Consider the following 20,636-nt stretch of genomic DNA (forward strand, 5'->3'; position numbering starts at 1 on the left):
AGAATGCTTAATGAACAAAGTTTATTACTTTCTGGAAAATCATTGAAATTGAAAGCCACATATATTTACATAAAGTATGTGGCATCTGAAAGAAATCCAAAGAATTTTGTTATTAATTTCCTGTGTTGTTTACATGTGTTAGAGCTATGTTTATTCCAGAAGAATCACTCACCAGGAGTGATAGAAATCAAAGTGCAAACTGGTTTATTTTTCTCAATAACTTATTAAGAACAGCAGCAGTTTGTCGTGTTAGATAGATGATATGCAACAGACACAGATATTTTTCATCAAATATATACACAATAAATGAGAAAATAAAGCAAAGAAATGTGCAGTCAAGTGAGTTTTTTATTAAACGAAATAAAATAAAAAATTAAATACCATTTTTGCAATCCTGGATTTTTTCTATTAATACTAAAAGGTATTGCATAAGTCACAACACAATTTACAGCACAATATTTAGTGTATTTTCAATAACCAAATTCTTACACAATGAAGCACTAATCAAGACAATAGACACATCAAGTGTTTCATTATGCTTTCTTAAGAACATATGAATTAAAAAATCAGTATAAAATAGACAACAAATCAAAGACAGAAGAATTTATAAAGTCCTCTTTTAAAGGTGGAAAGAGAGGTATTTTTATGACAAGTTGCGATATGTTAAGATTATTTCTCATTTTTCTTATTGGCATGAAAATTTATCCTGCACATTTCTAAACCTCATACCATCTCCCCTTAATTTTGGCTTGACTGCAGAGAGCAGCTGGCTTTTTAAAACCAGCTATGAAGGAAGTCATTCATGTCCCTTCCTTAGCTCCCAGTCCTAACACCTCAGTCCTTAAGTCTGCAGAATCTTCCTCAAGGGCAGTTTTGCTATACACTAAATGCAACAGCGCAGGACTGGTCTGATCCACTTGTGGGCCTGGAACAAAAAAAAAAAAAAAAGAAAGATAATAAGGACTGTGTGGCTTTTCCAAGAGTGCATTGCATATTGTAAGCCTTAGAACCAGCACTTTCTTGTTTTAGTAAAGGCAGGTTGAATCCTTGAAGAATGGGTCTTCTAACACCAGATAAATAGGTTATATTTGTGATTTATTGTGCAAAATGTGGAATCCCTCTTTTCTTCATCATCTGCCAAATGTTTCTGCATTTGGAGTTTGTCCTGCACCAGCTCAGATACTCTGACAATGTAAGGCTTGAGTCCTCACACCACCAGTGTAAGTGCAGCAATCCCCCAGCTGCCAAGGGGCTGGCAGGCGCTCCAGTGCAAGGGAGACACGGGGGGATGATGCACCCGCCCTCCCGGGAGAGCCTGCAAGCAGGGAGCTCTGCTGCCAGTGAGAAATAAGGGTTTCAGTCCTGCCTGGGCTGCACAAGCCCCAGCAAGGCTCCCGGCAGAGGAGCAGGGCTGCAGGTCCCAGGGGCTGGTGTGCCTGCTCGGAGCAGCGTCTGCGGCACCCTCTGCAGAGGGAGCAGACTCGCAGCTCCCAGCCCTGCTGCCCTGCAATCCCAGCTCTGCTGTGGGACGTTCAACACTCCCTTAATGAGGACTATGTGTGTGCATACATATGGATGTGTGTATATCTGTCTACACATAGGCACAATATAAATTAACTAAACATGTTACTAGGATACATCAGGAAAACCACATCCAAACAAAGAGTCCAATATGGAAAAAGCTATTAAAAGATCCCAGCATTTTAGCTTGTTGTGTATAGGAATAAATACGATTACAGGATACCAATTTTGCATTTAGTTCCCTTCCCAATAGCATTTACAAGAGGTGTTGCCTTCTGGGGTTAAAGGAAAGATTGCAAATGAACAAAAGCAATTCTGCTTTGCAAATAATCTGATACTCGTAATTTAATTGCTCACCTCAAGAAAACCTGATGATGAGCTCCATGGCTAAAATTAAGAGTATCAGCCCTTTGTTAAATGTCCAAGATGCCTCAACAAGACCCTGAGCTCTGCCCATAAAGCTTTTAAAAGAAATGCAGGAAAGAAAAGCTTTTGTGCTCAAGATCAGAATACCCTCACACAAGATCAGTACAGAAAGATGAAGATAAATACAATGTTTATAATCTCCTTTTCATCACAATTTTCATTTAGACTGACTAGTTAGCCTAAGTAATTTTACTCTTTCATCTTAAATACAAAGACCCTGATGCCTCCTGTACTAGTTCACCCAAAATCTGCGCTCTGCACATAAAGCTGTGAAGACAGCAAATCAGCCAAGGAACCAGAACTGTGCAAGGCAGGTTTCTGTAGGAAAAAATATCTGGGCAGTTAAAATAATTTTAAAAACAGAAAAATGTGTTGCAAATGTAGACTCTTAGCAGTAAGAGATACAGGCCTGTGACTTCCCTGGGCACCTGGCCCTGCTCCTGTGCCTCAAGTGACATGCTGCTGTTAGAGCTGCCATATCCACTGCATTCGGGCTGGTAACGTGCAGTCTTTCTGGGGACACCAAACGTGCTGTCCCCAGACACTCTGGAGTGTTAGGGCGCGTAATTAAGTGCTAATTTAAATGGCACTAGTCATGTAACTAAAAGTCTATGATTTTTTTTTCTAGTCATGATTTTCCACACTGGAATTCCTCTTGGAACTGACTTTGAAGTCAGTAACAAGCCTCCCATTGGGTTTAATGCAAACAGAATCAGCCCTCGCTGGAGTTTTTAGTGGAGCACAGAAAAACATTTTTCCTGTTAAAAGATTTTCCTATTAGTACAAACACATAAAAGACTTCTCAAAGTTATAGCGTTAAATATTTTAATGTCTTGCCAAACCTCATCAATTCTCATTGTTTAGCAAAAATGGCACTGACATTCTGAGTTGCTAGCTATGGCATTTTCTGCATATTAAGATCAATAATATGCTTCACAAGGAATAAAGGGTTGTCTAATGAAAAAAGTCTTTTAACAGTCAGGACAATTCCAACTGCTATGAATGATTATAAATTATGTGGTTATTTTTATGGGGGTGGGGTAGGGGGTGATTAAGGCTTTGGGCACATGAACCATACTTCCCCCATTTTCTTTCCTTACCAGAAACTGCACTTCCCAAAACCTCCCCTTATTATCAGCTATGTGAATTCTAGTTGTGATTGCCAGTGTAAGACACTAAGCTTTCAGTTTTAGCATCAACCCTGAGTTCTTAAAATATTTATTGGAATAAATGTCTTTGACAGGCTCTAGTGACAGAAGGAAGGATTTGTTTCAGAAGGAAGATTTAGTTTCAATTTGATTGCTTCAAAGATTTTGTTCAAATGTCTCAAAAGTTGTGCTTTTTGGACCTTATGCTCTACTGCCTATTCAAGCAGCCTCAGCAGATATTAGGTGCATGGCTTTGGGTTCCTTCATCCAGAGCAATGCAGATGCACATTCAAAGGCCCCCTCGAGGACCTGTGCTGAGTTTGCCCTGGCTCCACAAAGACTGTACATGAGGCCAGATTAAACTACAAGGAATGTTTTTCTCAAATGTTAAGGGCAACATGAGCTCTGAAGAAGGAACCTAGGGAGGATGAGGAGCCACGGTGAGCACACAGCAGCATCTGTGGGTGGCAGAGGAGATGGCTGCACAGAGCCTGCAGGATTTGTCCCCAGGGACAGGTGTCTGATGTGTGTGCACCCCCTGGGCACTCCAGCTGCAGTTAGCTCATGCCAATGATGCCTCCTTAGGTGGCATCCTGCTCTGGTGCTTTTGAGGACACACATTTCCAGCCACATGGGCACAGTTACACACTGTCCTTACCCAGGACCGAAAAGTCCATCACCACTTTGTGCAACCCAAAGAAAGCAGTCCAGTTTGGAAATTTGCCAAAGCATTGACTGATTCAGACTGACATATCAGAGGCTTAAAAAACTCCCTTCTTTTTTTCCTTGAGAACAAAATCTTCCATCACTTTCCTGCAAACATCTCAGCATTGCCTAGGTCTGTCAGGAATGTCTGCCCAGCTCAATGGCTTTTAGTCTTTTCTTGCATTGGGGTGGTGGAAAATAAATCTTTCTAGTCAGAAACTGAAAAATACTTTTTTATATATAGATATGAGGCTCTGGGACCTTATTCAGCTCCTGAGGAGGGTCAAACTTCTACTTCTCACTCTCTATAACAGTATGCTGATGTCTGGCTAGAAGCTGTTCTGGTGTTGCCACAGGAGAAGGGAAGAGGGACTGAATCATCAATCATGATATGGAGATTAGTGCAGTGCCAAGAGAAAGAAGACTGTTTCTCATCCCTGTCCTTTAGATGCCTGATATTATGTAAGCTACACACCACGGTTATGGGAAATGTGTCTGTGAATCCCCCAAAGCAGAGAGATGAAGATGGACACTGCCAGCTCCTTCAATACCTGCATGACTAACAGCCTGCTCTGAGAAGTGGGGCTGCTGGTGCCACCCTGTTTGTGAGAGCATGGATTACACTGTGCTGCCCTCCCATGCTCCTCCAGGGAGGAGGCACACCTTGCCTGTGAATCCTGATGGGATTAGGTGCGAGATACACACTTAGCCCTGTCAAAACCAAAAGGCTTCAGCACATGTGTGGAGCAGAACTTCAGGCATCTTAGTGGCTTCCCTGGTGCTGAGGGAGTTACTTGGTAAAGACATGATGATATGAAAAAGATAGTCTAAATTTAAACACCAGATTTCCACTCAATCCCCAGTGTTGCTCTGTTTGAGAGCTGGGCTCATGTCCCAGTTAAGTAATAGGAGCTTCCTAGGTGTAGACGGTATGAAGGATTGCAGTGACTCTTTCTAAATGCTGTGTCTTGGAATCTCTGCAAAAACTTAGTTTTACTCCAGATTTGTTATGGCAATGAGAGATGAGCACACATAGGTACTCGTGCTACACATATGTAGCATTTATTATAGTGCTCAGACTGCAGTATGTTGATTTATGCACACTAACAGGCTGCTCTTTTTTTTGTAACTTCTCAATATAACACAGTGTGAATGAATGCAAAATTTTAGAAAATAAGTAGAAACAAATAGTCATTAAAATGTGTTACAAGTCCCCAGTTTCCTTCTAAATCAGAACTTTATTTAAATTGTTACCTAAAATATTTATAAGATCTTTTTGAATCCTCATGCAGAGCCAAATGGTCTTAATTCTATTTACCATCTCCTATCTGCTCTCCAAAAGTCCAGATCCATAAAATCCTTCTCCATTTCCCATTACAACCAATGTGAGATGGCTCCATGTCTATGATTCCACACCCTGGCAGATCACAGGACATGCCACATGCAGTCATTAAGCAGGGGCAAAGGAGCATCCATCAGCTTCTTGGACTTGAGGTAGAGGTATTTGCTGTGTTTGGCTGAACTAGATGTTGTCTGGAGGAATGTAGATGCAAAGAAAGTCAGATACTGATTGCAAGGGATGAGTTTGGAAGTGGACTTTGAGCTGACACCTAATTTGTACAAGAAAATAGCAGGAGATGAGTTAAATCTGCAGAGGCCCGAAAAGATAATTAAAACCACCCCTGAATTACAATGGCTACTAATTTGCTGCAAGTCATTGTATCCTCAAGGAGGAAAAAAGGGAAACTGGCAGCTCCCCGGACCACTTTGAGAAGCTGTATGTATGCTGTTGGTATTCACAGCCCATCTCTATAGGTCCCTGCTGCTCCTTTGTGGTGCCGTGCTGGGGAGCCAGGTCTGATAGGGCAGAAAAACGCCAGGAAACACGTTTTGACAGGAAAGTCCTGCGAGCTCCCATGTGCGCTGCACATTGTCTGCGCCGTGCCTTTGATGTCGGGCCTGGCCCGTGGGAAGGCGTGAGGCCAGACCCGCATTCCGGCCAGGAGTGCCAGCCTTGCACACCCATCGCGCTGACAGACGGCACCGCGCAGCCCAGGTGAGGATCCCACCGCTGCCAGCACACAAGGCAGCCTTTTACGGTTTTTCCTTCCTTTTTCTTACCTATTTTTTCCCTCTTCCTTTTTTCTCTTTTATTTTTATTTCACTTTTAATTTTTTCTTTCTTCCATCATTTTTCTATTTTTCTATTTTTCCCTTCTTGTTTTTCTTTTTCTTCTATTTTTCCTTCCTTTTTTTTTCTTTTTTTGTTTGTTTGTTTCTGAAGTGAAGCTTTTTTTCTTCTTCTTTTTTTTTTTTTTTTCCTTTCACTAATGACTAGGAGTTTCTCCCTGCTGTGTTTCTCGCTGCAAATGCGGTTTTTTCCTCCCCGAATGAAGCACGGTCTCTAATTGTGGTCTTCCCAGTAGGCGCAGGCCAGAGTGTGCCCCGGGCGCTGTCCCGCAGAGGGATCGTGCCCTGCGGGAATCCGGCCTGGCTGCTGGTACCTGGCCTGGAAAGCACTCCCCACCTTTCCGCAATCCCCACTTTCCTGCGGAGAGGAAGCGCTGCTCAACAGCTCTGAGCTTCCCTGCCTGCAGGGCTCGGCAGCTCCCTCTGCCTTGCTCTGCGTCCGCGCTCGGCTTTCCGTGCAAGACACCGACGGCAAAATACTAATCAAAGCGATGAGAGATCCTCTCCTCTCCTCTCCTCTCCTCTCCTCTCCTCTCCTCTCCTCTCCTCTCCTCTCCTCTCCTCTCCTCTCCTCTCCTCTCCTCTCCTCTCCTCTCCTCTCCTCTCCTCTCCTCTCCTCTCCTCTCCTCTCCTCTCCTCTCCTCTCCTCTCCTCTCCTCTCCTCTCCTCTCCTCTCCTCTCCTCTCCTCTCCTCTCCTCTCCTCTCCTCTCCTCTCCTCTCCTCTCCTCTCCTCATTTTTGTCCTTTCTTTTAACTAAGAATCAGGTCTGAAATTATTGTTTTGATGTGTTGCACGGTGACTTCGTACAAGATTATTAAAGGAGGGGCGGATTTGTCCATAATTTTTGTACACCACAACGTACAGTTATATGAGAAAAGGAAAAAATCTGCAATTCCTTATTATTTTATAACGAGGTTTTTGAAAGCTCTGAACTGTGCCAAGCGGATTTTGGAAACGAATTTAAGGCAATTGAGTAGTTTTGCAAAAAGAACACGAAGGAAAACCACTCTCGCCTCTCCGCAGTGCACCGAGGAGAGATCTCATCCTGTTTGCCTACTGTCAGCTGGGAGCTCTCTCCTTCAAAAAATTTTTATTTTTTCTTGAGGCCTGAAGGGGTGTGTTTGGTGTCTGCTCGTAACTCCAGGCACCCCTTGCACCCTCTGATAAATGAGATAGCTTTCTGCCGGGAAGCGCCGGAGGTGACACCGTTCTGCCTCTCCAACAAGGCACTCGGGTCTCGCTGCCCCACCTCGCCCGAGCAGGGACAGCGCCAGGGAAATCCTGTCCTTTCCCACGGGATCAGGGGCGGGGGGCGAGCCACAGCTCAGCCCTGGGAGGGGGAGCCGGGCAGATCCCCCCGCGAGATCCACATCCAGAGGACACTCTTATCCCACCCCGTCCAAAGGACACTCTTATCCCACCCCATCCAAAGGACACTCTTATCACACCCTATCCAAAGGACTCTTATCACACCCCATCACACCGCAGCGCATGTCCCATCCTGCCCTATCAGCAAACCGGAACATTTCAGTAAAGCTCCCACCTGCATTTATGCATGCATGTTGATATGTGGTTACATATATGTCGCATATTTGTGTATAATTTTATATTTGTAATATGTAAAAAGTCCTCACTTTGTGTTGCTTGTAGATCTGCAAGTTTATGAAACAAATGAAGGAAAATTACGGGATTAACTCACTATTCTTTAAAAAGGTAACTGAAACAATCTAATATATATTCGACTGTAATAATTTATCATTCATTAATGGTGCGTGTGCGTGTAGGCACAGGCGGGGAAGAGCCGCTCCGCCCAGGGAAGCCCCTGGGGCAGGGGTGGGAAGCGGGATGCGTGTGATCCCCCCGCTGCTGCTCGGGTGGCCGCGGTATTCGGCTTCAAACACGAATTCTGCTCCTTCCCACCCTGCCTGCGCCCCTGCAGTGACGGCGGCAGCACGCTGCCCTCCCGGCTCCCGGCAAGGGGAGCAGGAAAGCTGTGGGGGGCACAGGGAATTCTGCACCCCGCCGGTGCCGCCTGCCCCGCACAGGCAGCCAGCGGGGACAGCTCCCCGCGGATCACAGCGGCTGGCCCCGGTGACAGTGTGCGGTGTCCGCCGCTGCCGAGCTCGGCTCCCCATGCTCTCAACCTGGTCTGCAAAGAGGATCCCTTCCCTGCAGGTCCCCCTAGCTCTCGGCTGGGGACTCCATGTGCCAGTGGAATAAATGGTAGCACCGAGATTAAATGCCCTCATCCTCGGGGTGGGCACGGTTCACACCTATCCCCGGCTCTGGCCAGCAGCTGGCCGCCAGGAGAGACCCTTGGTGGTCACACCTGGGCGGCGAGGGTGTCTGCATGGCTTGTGTGGCACCCCCCAGAGCAGGTCCCTCCGATGCGACAGGACTTAGAGGCCTGAGGGCCGTGAGGGAGGAGGGGGCCCTATCCTACACGGACATCCGCCCTGCCGAGATGGCCGACGAGGAGTGTTTGGGTCGGGCTGGGTGGACACGGGGATGAACAGAGAGCAGGAACCAGTGGGCCATGGGGGAGAGACAGGAGAGGCGGGAGAGCCGCCACTTTGCGAGCACAGCCCTTCAGATGTAACCCGGGTGAGGCTCCTCCGGCCCCAGGAACGCGGGGAGAGGCTGCATCCGGCCAGGACCTGCCTGGAGGGTAGTGCGTATCCCTGGCAGGGACAGGGCCGGGGAAATCGCGTCCCCCGCTGGGAATCAGCCTGTTCCTCGGGAGCTGTCCTGGCACTGCACCCGCAGTTTCTCCCCTTGCGGAACACTCCGCAGCCAGTCCGCAGGGCAGTTTCCGACAGTGAGGGGAAAAGCTCAATCAGGGCTGCAGGGGTGTCCCGCCAAGTGCACATTACTCATGGATTTCCCTTTCCCGCCACAAGAATTTAACAATTTTTGAACGGAGAGCAAACGCGAAGCTGAGGGATGTTGCTAAGCTTACAAGGCTGAGTGCTCGCCAGGGGCTGGGGATGAAATAGCTAAAGGTGCATCCCGCTCACCTGATGCCCACGGACCTGGTGTCCCAACCTTCCCAGCGCTATTGCAAATTAAAGGCTGATTACGAGCTGAGGGATGCAAGAAGAGGCACATCGCTGTGCCTGGAGGGCTGGAGGGGAGCACGGCAACTCTGCACCCCAGAGATGCTCTTACTTTATGCCGGGGCCAAGTCCTTTGTTTTGTGAAGACAGACACGCAGGACAAATCCCTTCAGGCTCCGAATGGCAGCCTACATGTCCCACTGCTTGGAAAGCTGGCACAGCTGGCCTGACCGCTGAACCTTGCAGAGTTAGGTTTGCTGGGTGAATTTTGTGCTCCTCGGAGACCAGTGCTCTTGCTGTGGGCTCGGGAGACCCCGGCCAAGTGGCTTTCCTGGGGACGGTGTTTGCACGTTTGGAAAGGAGTGGCAAGAAATCTGACTTGGCATTTTCCAGCCATGACTTCAGCAGGAAAATAGGACTGGAAATGCTCCCCCTGAGCGGCTCTTTCCTGCGGCGCGCGTTCGGTTATCGCATGGTCCCTGTGAGCTCGGGGAAAAAGCGGCCCTGTCCCTGCCTTGGCTTTGGGGGTGATTGGAGGGGCTGAGCGAGGTCAGCGACCTCCGGAGCGGGGCTGGAGAGAGCGGCTGCTGCCTCGGGGGCACCCCCTGCCCACTGTGAAGGGCGGCGGCTGAAAGGTGCGAGGCTAAACCAAACCCGAAAACCAGCCCCCATTAAAAAAAAAAAAATTAAATTAAATAAATCCGCCAGCTACAGGTAAGATCCATTCTGGTTTTGACACACACAGCCTCCCTCCCTTCCCCCGCAGCAGCCCCGTGTGGCTTTCCTGCCGCCCAGAGGTGCTGGTTGCAGAGTCCAGGCCGCATAGTTGACCCCAGCCAGCTCTCCACGCCGAGACTGGCATCTGAAATATTACCCGAGGAGCTGCAGCGGCTCCGGCAGCATCGCCCCGCTCTTCCCCAAAAGGGATCCGGGGAATCCCTCCCCTCCCTGCCCGCCGAAGCCCTTTCACAGAAACTCAGCGCGATGTGTTAGCCTAAGTACGAAGCATCCGAGGAATTTCCAGCGGGGAAAGGGCCCTTTCGGCAGGCGGGCGGCGCTCCCCGCCCTGCGGCCCGTCCTGCCCGGGGCCGGGGGCCGCCAGGAGCAGCCCCTGCCGGGGCCGTACCTTCAGGCATGGAAGCGTTTAGCGGTTTCGGCGGTATTAACTCCTAACAGGGTGTGAAAAGTATTGGGGATTGAGAAAGCTGTGGGAAAGTGGATTCTTTCCAAGAGAGGCGAGCTGAGGCTTTCCTCTGCTCTACTGGCGGACACCTTGCGCTGCTCCTGCCGCAGGGCCCCCGAGGAGCAGCCCCTTCCCACGGCTGGGAGCCAGACAGCCCGGCAGGTGCCATGCCCCTCGCAGCTTCACCGTGAGCTTTTATAGGTGGGAAACACGGCATCGCGTTGTCCACCAGCCTGCCCACCCCTGTCACCCTGCCAGCGCCATGGGCGCGGGAGATGCCGCTCGGTGGCAGCTCCAAGCAAGGTCTTCCCGTCTTCTTTCCCTGCGGGAGCGGAGGCTGGACCTTGCTCTGCTCCAGCCCCGCGGCCCCAGCCCCGGCGTTCTTTCATCCCAGACCAGCGCCGCAAGCGGCTCAGCGGCCAAGGCACCGCCGGGATCGCAGGGACACCCGCACAAAGGGACTCTTCTCCCAACAACTTCTTTATACCGGTTTTTACCCCCCTTCTAAATTTTTCACCAGTACGTCCGGATTATTTTAAAGCGTGACGGGTCTGGAAAATAACCACGGCACAAATATTCCAGACCTGTTCAAACTGAAGCAGCCGCTAGCACTTGCTCTAATTAAAGCGGATATTCACACCACCAGCCCGGCCTCCCGAAGGAGCATTACAACGTGCAACCTGTGTCCGCGTTCAAATTCTACCTTCTCGCGGGGGGGAGATAGGGAGGAAATTTGAAAAAAATCTTAAACCTCGGGTCTAAAAAAATTAGTATAATAAAGATGATGCTAATAATGAAAATGATTATTCTAACGATATTGATGATGATGGAGGAAAAATAATAATAATAATAATAATAATAATAATAATAATAATAATAATAATAATAATAATAATAATAATAATAATGGTTGGTTTCTCCTGGCCATAGAAGACAGCGGATGGCCAAGAGTTAGCTCCTGCTAACCTGCGCTCTCCCTGACCGTGTTGCCCCGGGGAGAGAAGGCAGCAGCTACAGGCTCCGGCGCTGCCGCCCTGCCCTCCTGCTCGCTCAGGGCGGGTCCCGGCGGTGGTACCCAGAGCGGGGCGGTGAAAGCCCCGCCAGGAAGGAGCCTCCAAGGGCTCCCAGGGAGGGAGAGATCCGGGGCGAGCCCCTGGAGGGGAACCGAGCCTCGCATCGCTTACCTGGCTTAGGCAAAAGACACAGCGAGAAACCCTTCTCTGGGAAAAAAAATAAGTACAAATCTTCCCCGAGCACTCCCGGTGATGCGCTTGGCCAGCGGAGGGGAAAGGCACCGGCCGCGGCTGCTCCGCCGAGCAGGGCGGGAGCGGCCGCAGCGTCTGGCTCACTCAGCGGTTTCGAGAAACGCCGAGATAAAATGACAGGCTCTTTCTGTGGAGAAATCAATTTCTAAGCATCAGAGAGGGGTTTCAAACAAATAAACCTAAAAAAAAAAAAAAAGCCCCCCTCCTACCTGTGATTGAGAGACAGTTAAAAATAATTGCCCCTGTTAAGAGACAGGAGACCAGGTTACAGGGAAAACTACCTTCTTTCAAAGCCCGCTAATGGCCATACGATTCATTAGGTTACTTAATCCTAATAACCTTGCTAGCATCAGTCCCGGTGACCCAGCCCATTAAGCACCACCAGCGAAACCCTATAAAACAGGCAAGGGGAATGTCCAACATCTGAGCACATTTATTAGCATTATGTTCCTGAGATAACATGCCCCCGGCTCCCCTGCATGCTGCTGCGGGCAGGCTGGGGAGAGAGGAAGCTCTGTTTTCGGGAGGGCTGAGCGCAGGAGCAGCGCTCCGTGGGGCGGGTGGCTGGTCCCACCGTCACTGTCATCCACGGGCTCCCGTTCTCTCTGCTTTCCTCCCCCGGCCCCGTCTCTCCAGCCAAACAATAGCTACATTTGTGGCTAGCATTTTTTCCTCCTGATTAAACCCAGGCCAACCAATGGCAGCCAGAACGAAACAAAACGCAGAGAGCAACATTTCGATCATAAACGGGAGTTAACAACTCAAAAAAAAAAAAAAAAAAAAAAAAAGGGGTGGGGGTGAGAGACAACGAGTCTCCCGTACGCCTAAACGTGCTGGTGAGTCAATGCCGTATCACCCTCCGTGAAGGAGTCGGCTGAGGGGGAGAGAGGGAAAAGAGAAGTGAGGGAAGCAGCAAGGCCGGCTCCTCCCGTGCCTTCCAGAGCTGCAGACAAACCGGACGCCTCCCCGGCATCTCCCTGCCAGGGTGAGGTCTCTGTAATTTACGACACGCGAGTTGTGACGGCATTTGCCGCTGCTCGGAGCGCGGCTGCTCAGGGCAGGCACATGCGAGCGATTAGAGGAGCGAAGGGCTCTCTCCAGCCGGGAGGCACTCTCCCAGGGCGGTGTCACCCCCTGCCCCCGGCCCTCTCCGGGCAGGCAGATCCGCTCCGCTCCCTCTTTGGGCGCTGCCCGCGGCCGGCGTGAAACCCTCCCAGGATCCGCAGAGGAGAAAACCATCTTCAGACTGACTCCCTACAAACTCCCTACCAACACTGTATTTTTCCTTTCCATCGCTGAAGAAGAACGTGCCCAGAGGCGGCGTTAGAGGTGCCGGCCGGGTATCAATGGCTGCGGGCGGACGGCGGTGCCAGGCTCCCGCCGCTGCCCAGCCGGGCAGCCGGGAAGGGGCGGCTGCAGGAGCCCAAGGTGATCGGCAGCGTTCAGCCTCCATGCAGAGCTGACGTGACCCCTCTCTATTTTCGCAGTAGTTTTAACACGCTGGGAGAGGCGAAAGCAAGAAAAGCGGCGGGAGGGCACGGCTGGCCCTGCCGAGCTGCCCATTCCCGGTGCTGCCGAGGGTTTGCCCGTGACGAACCCTGCGGGCTGCTCCTGCAAGCCCTCCTGCCCGGGAGAAGTGACCGCCGCCTTCGCCGGGGTGCGGGGCACGGACGGCTGCTTGCTGGGGCAAGGAGCGCCCTGAGCCCCGTCCCACACCTCCGCAACCGACCTCAGCCATCCTGCTCTTAAACGCTTGGCCTCTTTTTTAAAATTTGCTTGTTCTTCCTCAAGGGCTATTTTAAGCCATAAAATGTTGGTCTGGCTTGGAACTTGTCATAACAGGAGCCTGCTTTATTTATTGGGTTATTTATTTCTTTTACCGGCAACAATATCCCGAACACAGGCCGGTTGAAAGAAGGAGTTTGCAAAAACAAGGGGGAAAATATGGCGTGACAGAGGGGAGCAGTAAGAGAGAGAGGAGAGAAGGGAGGGAAGAGAGGGAGAGGGTGGGAGAGCAAGACAGAGAAAAAGCAAGAGATAAAGAGGGGAATCTAGAAGAAGAAGAGAAGCAAAAAGTGGAAAAAAAGCAAAAGAAAGCAACAATGCAATCAAGAAAGAATGAAAGAATGAAGGAAAGAGACAGAGAAAGAAAGAAAGAGAGAAAGAAGGAAAGAAAGAGAGAGAAAGAAAGAGAGAGAGAGGGAGAAAGAGAGGGAGAAAGAGAGAAAGAGAGAAAGAGAGGGAGAAAGAGAGGGAGAAAGAAAGAAAGAGAGGGAGAAAGAGAGGGAGAAAGAGAGGGAGAAAGAGAGAAAGAGAGAAAGAGAGAAAGAGAGAGAGAGAGAGAAAGAGAGAAAGAGAGAAGAGAAGAGAAGAAAGAGAAAGAGAGAAAGAAAGAGAGAAAGAGAGAAAGAAAGAGAGAAAGAAAGAGAGAAAGAAAGAGAGAAAGAAAGAGAGAAAGAAAGAAAGAAAGAAAGAAAGAAAGAAAGAAAGAAAGAAAGAAAGAAAGAAAGAAAGAAAGAAAGAAAGAAAGAAAGAAAGAAAGAAAGAAAGAAAGAAAGAAAGAAAGAAAGAAAGAAAGAAATCCACAGATGCCAGCTTTTCAAAATTAAAACAAGAAGCCCCGAAGTATTCATTTTGGTATTAATATTATTTAACATTAAAAACTCCGGGAACTTCAAACAAACGTCTTGCAGGGAAAAGAAAGAGAAAAGAACTATTCTCTGGAAACCATTTGTTCACAGCTCGAATTGTGCCGTTTTGGCTTAGAAACAAAACTCGAGACGCCCAACCCTGTCCCTCCTCCCCCCCAGCATATATCTTTTCAGCACACATTTTAAAATAAATATCCTTATGAGCCTTTCCAAAATGCCTCCTTGTTATGAATTGATAGGATAAAACATACGCCAGCTGTGTGCCTGGGAGTTGGGATTTAGCCCTTTAAATGCCAGGACAGCATCTGGGGGGGAAAGAATTAGGGCGGCTTCGCCCCCTCGGCTGGGTGCCGCCGCCGGAGCTGAGGGGGGCTCTGCGGGCACCCCGGGAGCAGCAGCCGCCACCGGGGCTCTGGGTGCGGACAGCCCGGGAGGGAGCCCCCAAACAGGCAAAGGGGAAAATGGTGCTTTCTCTGACTCTCCCTGCAAGCTCTTTCAATTTTACCGTGCTTTTCGTCCTACATCCTGCAACATACTCAGTATCTAGTTTGCACAGAATGTTAATAAAATAGCGGAAAGGTTGTCAGGGATCTCCTCGGAGGCGTCCGGCTTGGGAAACGGGCCGAACAGGCGCGTTTTTCGTCCCAACACAAAATTAATTCAACCTCGAAGGTATTTTCGTGGACGTTTACTTAATAAAGTTTTCCTGTAGCTATTTTGTCCCAGAAGAGTGCTTATCATTAAAAAAAAAAAGTCTCAGGAAGAATTTACAGTGTGATCTTCTGTTTTGGGGCTTGCAACAGGTGTCAGAGCACTCTTCGGGGAGAAGGAAATATATTTATTTATATGCATCAATCTACATATATATGTATACACACGCACACGTGTGTGTAGATCATTAAATAAAATGACCGCTTTTCTTTAAACAAAACAAAACAAAAAAAAAGCAAAAGAAAAATGTTACCATTTTAAACACCTTCTATGCTTATACATCTTACACTCAAAATATATTATATGATCTTATCATGTTTCAATCTCTATTTTCTTGTCGATTTTAATGAGATGCTGTAGTGGGAAGTATCGCCGCCCATCTTTAATAAGATGTACACTTTTAGTCTTATGTTTGGGTACGTCTTCTTAGGGTTGGACAAGTGAAAAATACCTTTGTTTTCAGAAATAGGAAAGGCACTGGAATAATGGCATTGCGAATGACGAAAGACTATGGACATATATTACCATTATGGGCCATCACAATTAAAAAAGTGTGATGAAGCACATGTTTGAGGTGATCTACCTCTGGAAGATGAGTTACAGTTAGTTACTGTCTCTTCTCGCCTCCCTGTGTCCAGCACGATATTACCTCCTCTCCGCCAAGAGCGGGGAGAAAAATTAATTTTAAAAAACCCTGAACTCGTTGTCCTTGGGGGAGCACAATTCTAACAGCTGTTTTACAGAGGAGGAGCCAGCGACCAAACAAACCCTGAGGAGTGAGCCCTTAACCCAAGGTGATGCACAGCTTTTTAATCCAAGCTCTCACATACATGTTTATGTCCACACATCCCTACAGCTATTGCCTAATGCACCAGCAGTGCCTTACTCTGGGAGAGGGAGAGTGCGTACCAAATTCTCACAGATCCAGTGATTTGAGGTTGTCGCTTGTTTTGGGGAAGCTTAAAACCCTTGTGTGGGGATAATTTTTCCATTCCTTTAGCACCGCCCGCTCGGCAGAGCAGACGCCGCCGGGCCAGGTACGGGCAGGGCAGAGGGAAGGGGTTCGGAGGCGGGCAGTCCCCGGTGGGCAGCCCCGGCATCCCCGGCCAGCGACTCCTCCCGCCCGCGGATGCGCGTGGGATGTGCCCGAGGGAGCCCGCCAGGCATTCCCGGTGCAGGGAAGGGGAGCGCCCGCCTGCAGGAACCGGCGCTCCAAACCACGGGCTCGTCTCCCCTCCCTTGTACCCCCGGCGCTCGCACCGCAGCCAAGCCAGAACCGCTTTCCTAAGAGCAAACTGCTTCTGCAGAGCCCTCTAAATGCCAGCCCGGGGTCAGCGCACACGAGGATGCCGTACGGAGGGTGCCAAGGCAGCCCCGGCCAGGAGATCCCGGCGGATCCATGGAGGGAGAGCAGGGCAGTACTGGAAGCCCTCGCAGCTGGCGGCTCAGCGCAGTGCCCACGGCAGGAGGGGCTCGGGCACAGACAGCGGGTCCCAGCCCCGGGGCTGCTGCCCGCGCCCACCGCACAGCCCCAGCCAGGGCGGCAGAGCAGCTCCGGCAACGGAGACAGAGCCCTTTTTTTGTTGTTGTTATTGTTTTGTTCTTTTACTTTTTTTGAAAATTCCCCAGAAAGTGCGGAATTCACACGCAGGACACGGCAGCAGGGGGGAGAGAGGGTTCCCTGCCCTTGCGCTGCCCGAGCCCTCCTGAATCTCCCCGAGGATGGGTGAGCTTCGTGCCCCTGTCGCGCTTGGAAACTCAGGCCATCCTGCCAACGACGTGTTGCCTAAATAAAGATAAAACGCGCTATGCATCACAGGCTCTCCCGGTTGTTCTCAATGACTTGTCGAATCCTCCCCCCTCCCCATCCATCCCCCTACCCCCCCGGCACACGTGCAATGATAGAAAATGGTTTTAAACGGCGAAGGGTCACGTAGAGCCATCCTGATCGTTTAGCAAAAATAACAGAGCTATTATAGAGCCGAAGGAAGGAGCCAGGGAGTTCACTCACACGTGCTTCAGTGCTGTGCCTCGACTGAACGCACACACATAGGCAAATGTATGTGTGTGTGTGTGTGTGTGTATATTTATATACATATATTTACATGCATACACACATATATATATTTGTATATATATATATACAGGGGCACCGTCCCATGTGACGCTCAGGACTCTCTCATTAGGCCGTAAATACGCGCACAGATGACGGTGAGCGCTCCTGTCGGGATGGGAGGAGGGGACGCGGGAGGGTTGCTTGTGTCTTTGGGATGGAAACGCACGTAAAGCCTTTTATGAGAGCTCGGAAGACAGCAGTCGCTCACTAACCTACTTTTCTCTCTCTGTCTTTTTTTTTTTTTTTCATCTCTATTGACGAAAACTGGAAATAATTAAATTCTTTAAAGGTTTACTTTCGAAACCGTCGCTGGAGTAAACTATGATTCAGGTGTAAATAATTACCAAAGTCATGAAAGCAGCAACTGCTACATGTGGTTTATTCATTGCTTGCCTTTTTTTCTTTTTGGTTCTTTTTTTTCAGTCGTTTGATCATTTTCATCCCTAACTGTCTGCCAAATTCACATATTTGTAATTTACTAAACTTTATCGTTCCTACCAGGATAGGGATGTTGTACATTAGTTTCCAGACCCGTCCTGCCCTGCCCCGGTGAAGAAGCCTGGCTGGATGCTCCTCAAGAAGGGATAACGCTATTACCCCGGTTTTAGAACCGAATAAAAGATGCTTCCCCTAAACGCTACCAGACCCACTCGATTTTAGGCTCCCGAGAAGGGATGAATTATTAAAGGAAAGAAATTGTTTAAACACAATAGCTACTTGGCTAAATGAAAGCAACCCCTGGGGCAAGACTAGCAGGGTTTGGCCAGAGAGCACAATAATATTAAGTATCCGTTAAACGAAAATCTTAGAGAAATAGGACAGACTTGGACGTATAATACACAGCATATAAACAAAAGACCAGGATTTACTTCATGCCTGTTTTCTTCAGCCTGCTCCTACTTTTTTTTCCTTTTGCCTACACTACAACTTCAACCCATTTGACTCTTCAAAAAAAGGAAACCGACTTTTTTTTGTCTTGCCCGTGTCTTATTTTAAAAAGTAAATTTTGCATAGTAACCCACCACTTGAACATGTTCTGGTGTTGTAAAAGTGTTTTTTATCAGGCTGTAAATTACTGCCACTCCGACAGAGCAGCCGGAAATGTAAATCACACCGTAGAACTGCAGTTATGAAAAAGTTTGTTCCCTTTTCCATGTCCCAGGAAGATCTCGGGGCTGCTGGATTGGGAAGGGAGAGGAAAGACTTGTTTACTATTTTCCTTCTTCACCAAACTGTTGGCTCCACGGTGCCTGGGACTTTGATGAGAAAGAATGGACAATGTGCAGAGTCCCTTGCTATGACACCCAGGCCACCGCCACTTGGGAGGTCCTTTGGCCTAATGCAGCCACAGCTAACTGCTCCCAACAGGAGGCTCTGTGGATCAGGCAGGGTCACAATTATACTGCTGCTAAAGGCAAGAGCTGCCTTAAAAAAAAAAAAAAAAAAAAAAAAAAAGACAAAAGGGAAGGGGGGTGCGGGGGGAGGGTGTGTGAGAGCGGTTGAATTAAAGCCTTTCAATTCATTTGGGGAAGGAAGGACCGAGAGAGGGGTTAGTTGGAACAGGCACGAACGAATTGAGGTTGCTTCCATCCAGAGGGAAATTAGGGGGAATGAGGTCCGGGGCGCTCCTCAAGGGGTTACTCCGACCCCGGGGCTGCCACACAAAATCGTCCATCGGGAGCAGCGCGCCTTCCCCGTGATCCTGAGAAGGGTTTTGGGGGCTCGCTCACGGACAGGAGTTCTCCCTGGTGCCGTACATTGCACGGGCATGGCCTCTCTAAGGCAGGGAGGAGAGAGCTACACAACCACGGTCCACAACGAGCCCTCAAGCACTGACCCATTTGCACGGAGGGGGAGAAGAACTCCAGCAGACGCTACAGCCGATTGCCTCTGATTTGGGCACTCGGGTGACATCAATATTTTATGGCAGTGGGAGAACAGGAATATTGCAATTCATTATAAGTCTCGGAGAGACAGAGCTGTTAAAACACGAGCCTCTTGCATTTAAGAGGTGAATAAAAGCGGGGCGGAGGGAAGAGGGGGGGATGTCCCGACCTCCGCCGCTTACCGGGACATCGGCTGCCGGCCCCTGTGGACTCGCAGCTGGCCCGTCCTCCTGGCTCCTGGCAAGCCGCCGGGGGTGCTCCCAGCGCCCGCCGGGCAGCTTCCCCCACTCCTCCGGCTCTTCCTCCGGTTCCCCGTTCAGAGTCCCCAGAATCAACCCGGCAGCCCGAGTCCCGCCGGGCCCCGGCTGCTGGTGGGACATGGTCAGGGGTCTGCCTTGTCCCCCCATTCCCACCCCATCCCCGCCGCTGGGACACGGGGACACCTCAGCCACCCCGCTTCGGGAAACTCCTTTCAGGCAGCGAGATCCGACCGGGGGAGGAGGGACCGGCCCCGGGATCGCCTCGGCCGCCGGCCCCACTCCCGCCGCCCCCGCTTACCTGCACGGCGGTCCCCGGGCTCGGCGACGGGCTCCCAGCAGGACGGGGATGAGAGGGGACCCCTCAGCCCCCCGGGCGCACAAGGGCCCTGTCATGGCCCCCCGCGCACCCCAGAGAGATCCGGCGGGAGGAAGAGAGAGGGAGGAGAGAGGAAAAGCCTTTTTTCCCCCCTTTCTCTCCCCGTTTGAGCCGAAGTGACCCGCAGTATCTGGAGAAGGTTTTTGAAGACGTTTGGGAGGGAGGGAGAGAGTTTTTTGCTGAGAAACTCAATCTGCCATACAGTAGCGACGGCATCTGGGATCTGTCACTGCTGACAGCACCACAGGGCACAGACATGATCTTCCGCACAACACTGCAACTCCCCAAAATACCCTCCTCGCTCCCAAGGTATCTGCCGGGTTGCATCGCGCTCCTTTGCCAAAAGGGGGAAAGCAGCCTGAGCCCCCGCAAACAAATACACCGAGGAGAAGGCGAGAGAGAGCAACCCTGCCTCCCCCTTCCTCTTCGCCGTGCTGAGCGCTCGGCCGCCGAGGACGCAAGGCGAGAGACGCTGTCACGCTCGGAGGGCGCAAAGGCCATAAATGCCGGCTCTCGCGACGCTAGATTCCCGGGAATGACTTTAATGAATAATTTCGGAGACAGTTACGGCTTTAGGTAATTACTGCGCGGCTCTATGAAAACCAGATTCGGGAGCGGGGCAGTCAAGGCCGGGCCGTGCGCTCCGGCTCGCCGCTGCCAGAGCGCTCCAGACGCCACCTCCCTCCCTCCCTCCGTCCCCCATGGCCTCCCGAGCCCCGGGCGGCCCCGGCCCCCGCACCCCCCGGCCCCGGGTCCTGCTGCGGGCAAGGCTGCCAGAAACGCTGCCAAGGCTGCAGGCTTGTGCGGGGAGCGCCTAATTTTATTTATTTTTTTTTTAATCTCTTCCGCCTCCTGTATTTTCTGGCAGGACATTTCATTGTCTTTTAGGCCAGTTTTAGAAAGCTTCTCTGGGTTTGCACATGTATTTATCTTTTTTAAGAAGTTCATTATAAGCAGCTGTTGCAGCCTATAGCCACATACGGTATGCGAATAGAGACCCCTATAGGAGAGTCGGCCTCTCTATTACCCCCACATGTTAGCTCAATAGACGGGAGCGGCGAAACCATCCTACTGCTCCGCATTAAAATCGAATTGTACGTTTTTCTACCGAGTCCTTTGGGCAACGGAGGGGCTTGTTTCTG

The 20,636-nt window shown here is 50.1% G+C and overlaps 1 long non-coding RNA gene across 1 annotated transcript; it reads right to left on the reverse strand.

The window, feature by feature from the left end:
- Nucleotides 1–336: 336 nt before the first annotated feature.
- LOC141729167 (uncharacterized) lies at nucleotides 337–20,151 on the reverse strand. The gene is made up of 3 exons (XR_012580453.1): nucleotides 19,417–20,151; nucleotides 11,414–11,621; nucleotides 337–925 (listed from the first exon to the last, which is right to left on the reverse strand). It is a non-coding gene; the product is annotated as an uncharacterized LOC141729167 (long non-coding RNA).
- Nucleotides 20,152–20,636: the final 485 nt, after the last annotated feature.

This window comes from Zonotrichia albicollis, chromosome 5 (assembly GCF_047830755.1).
Source record: "Zonotrichia albicollis isolate bZonAlb1 chromosome 5, bZonAlb1.hap1, whole genome shotgun sequence".
Lineage (NCBI taxonomy): Eukaryota > Metazoa > Chordata > Aves > Passeriformes > Passerellidae > Zonotrichia > Zonotrichia albicollis.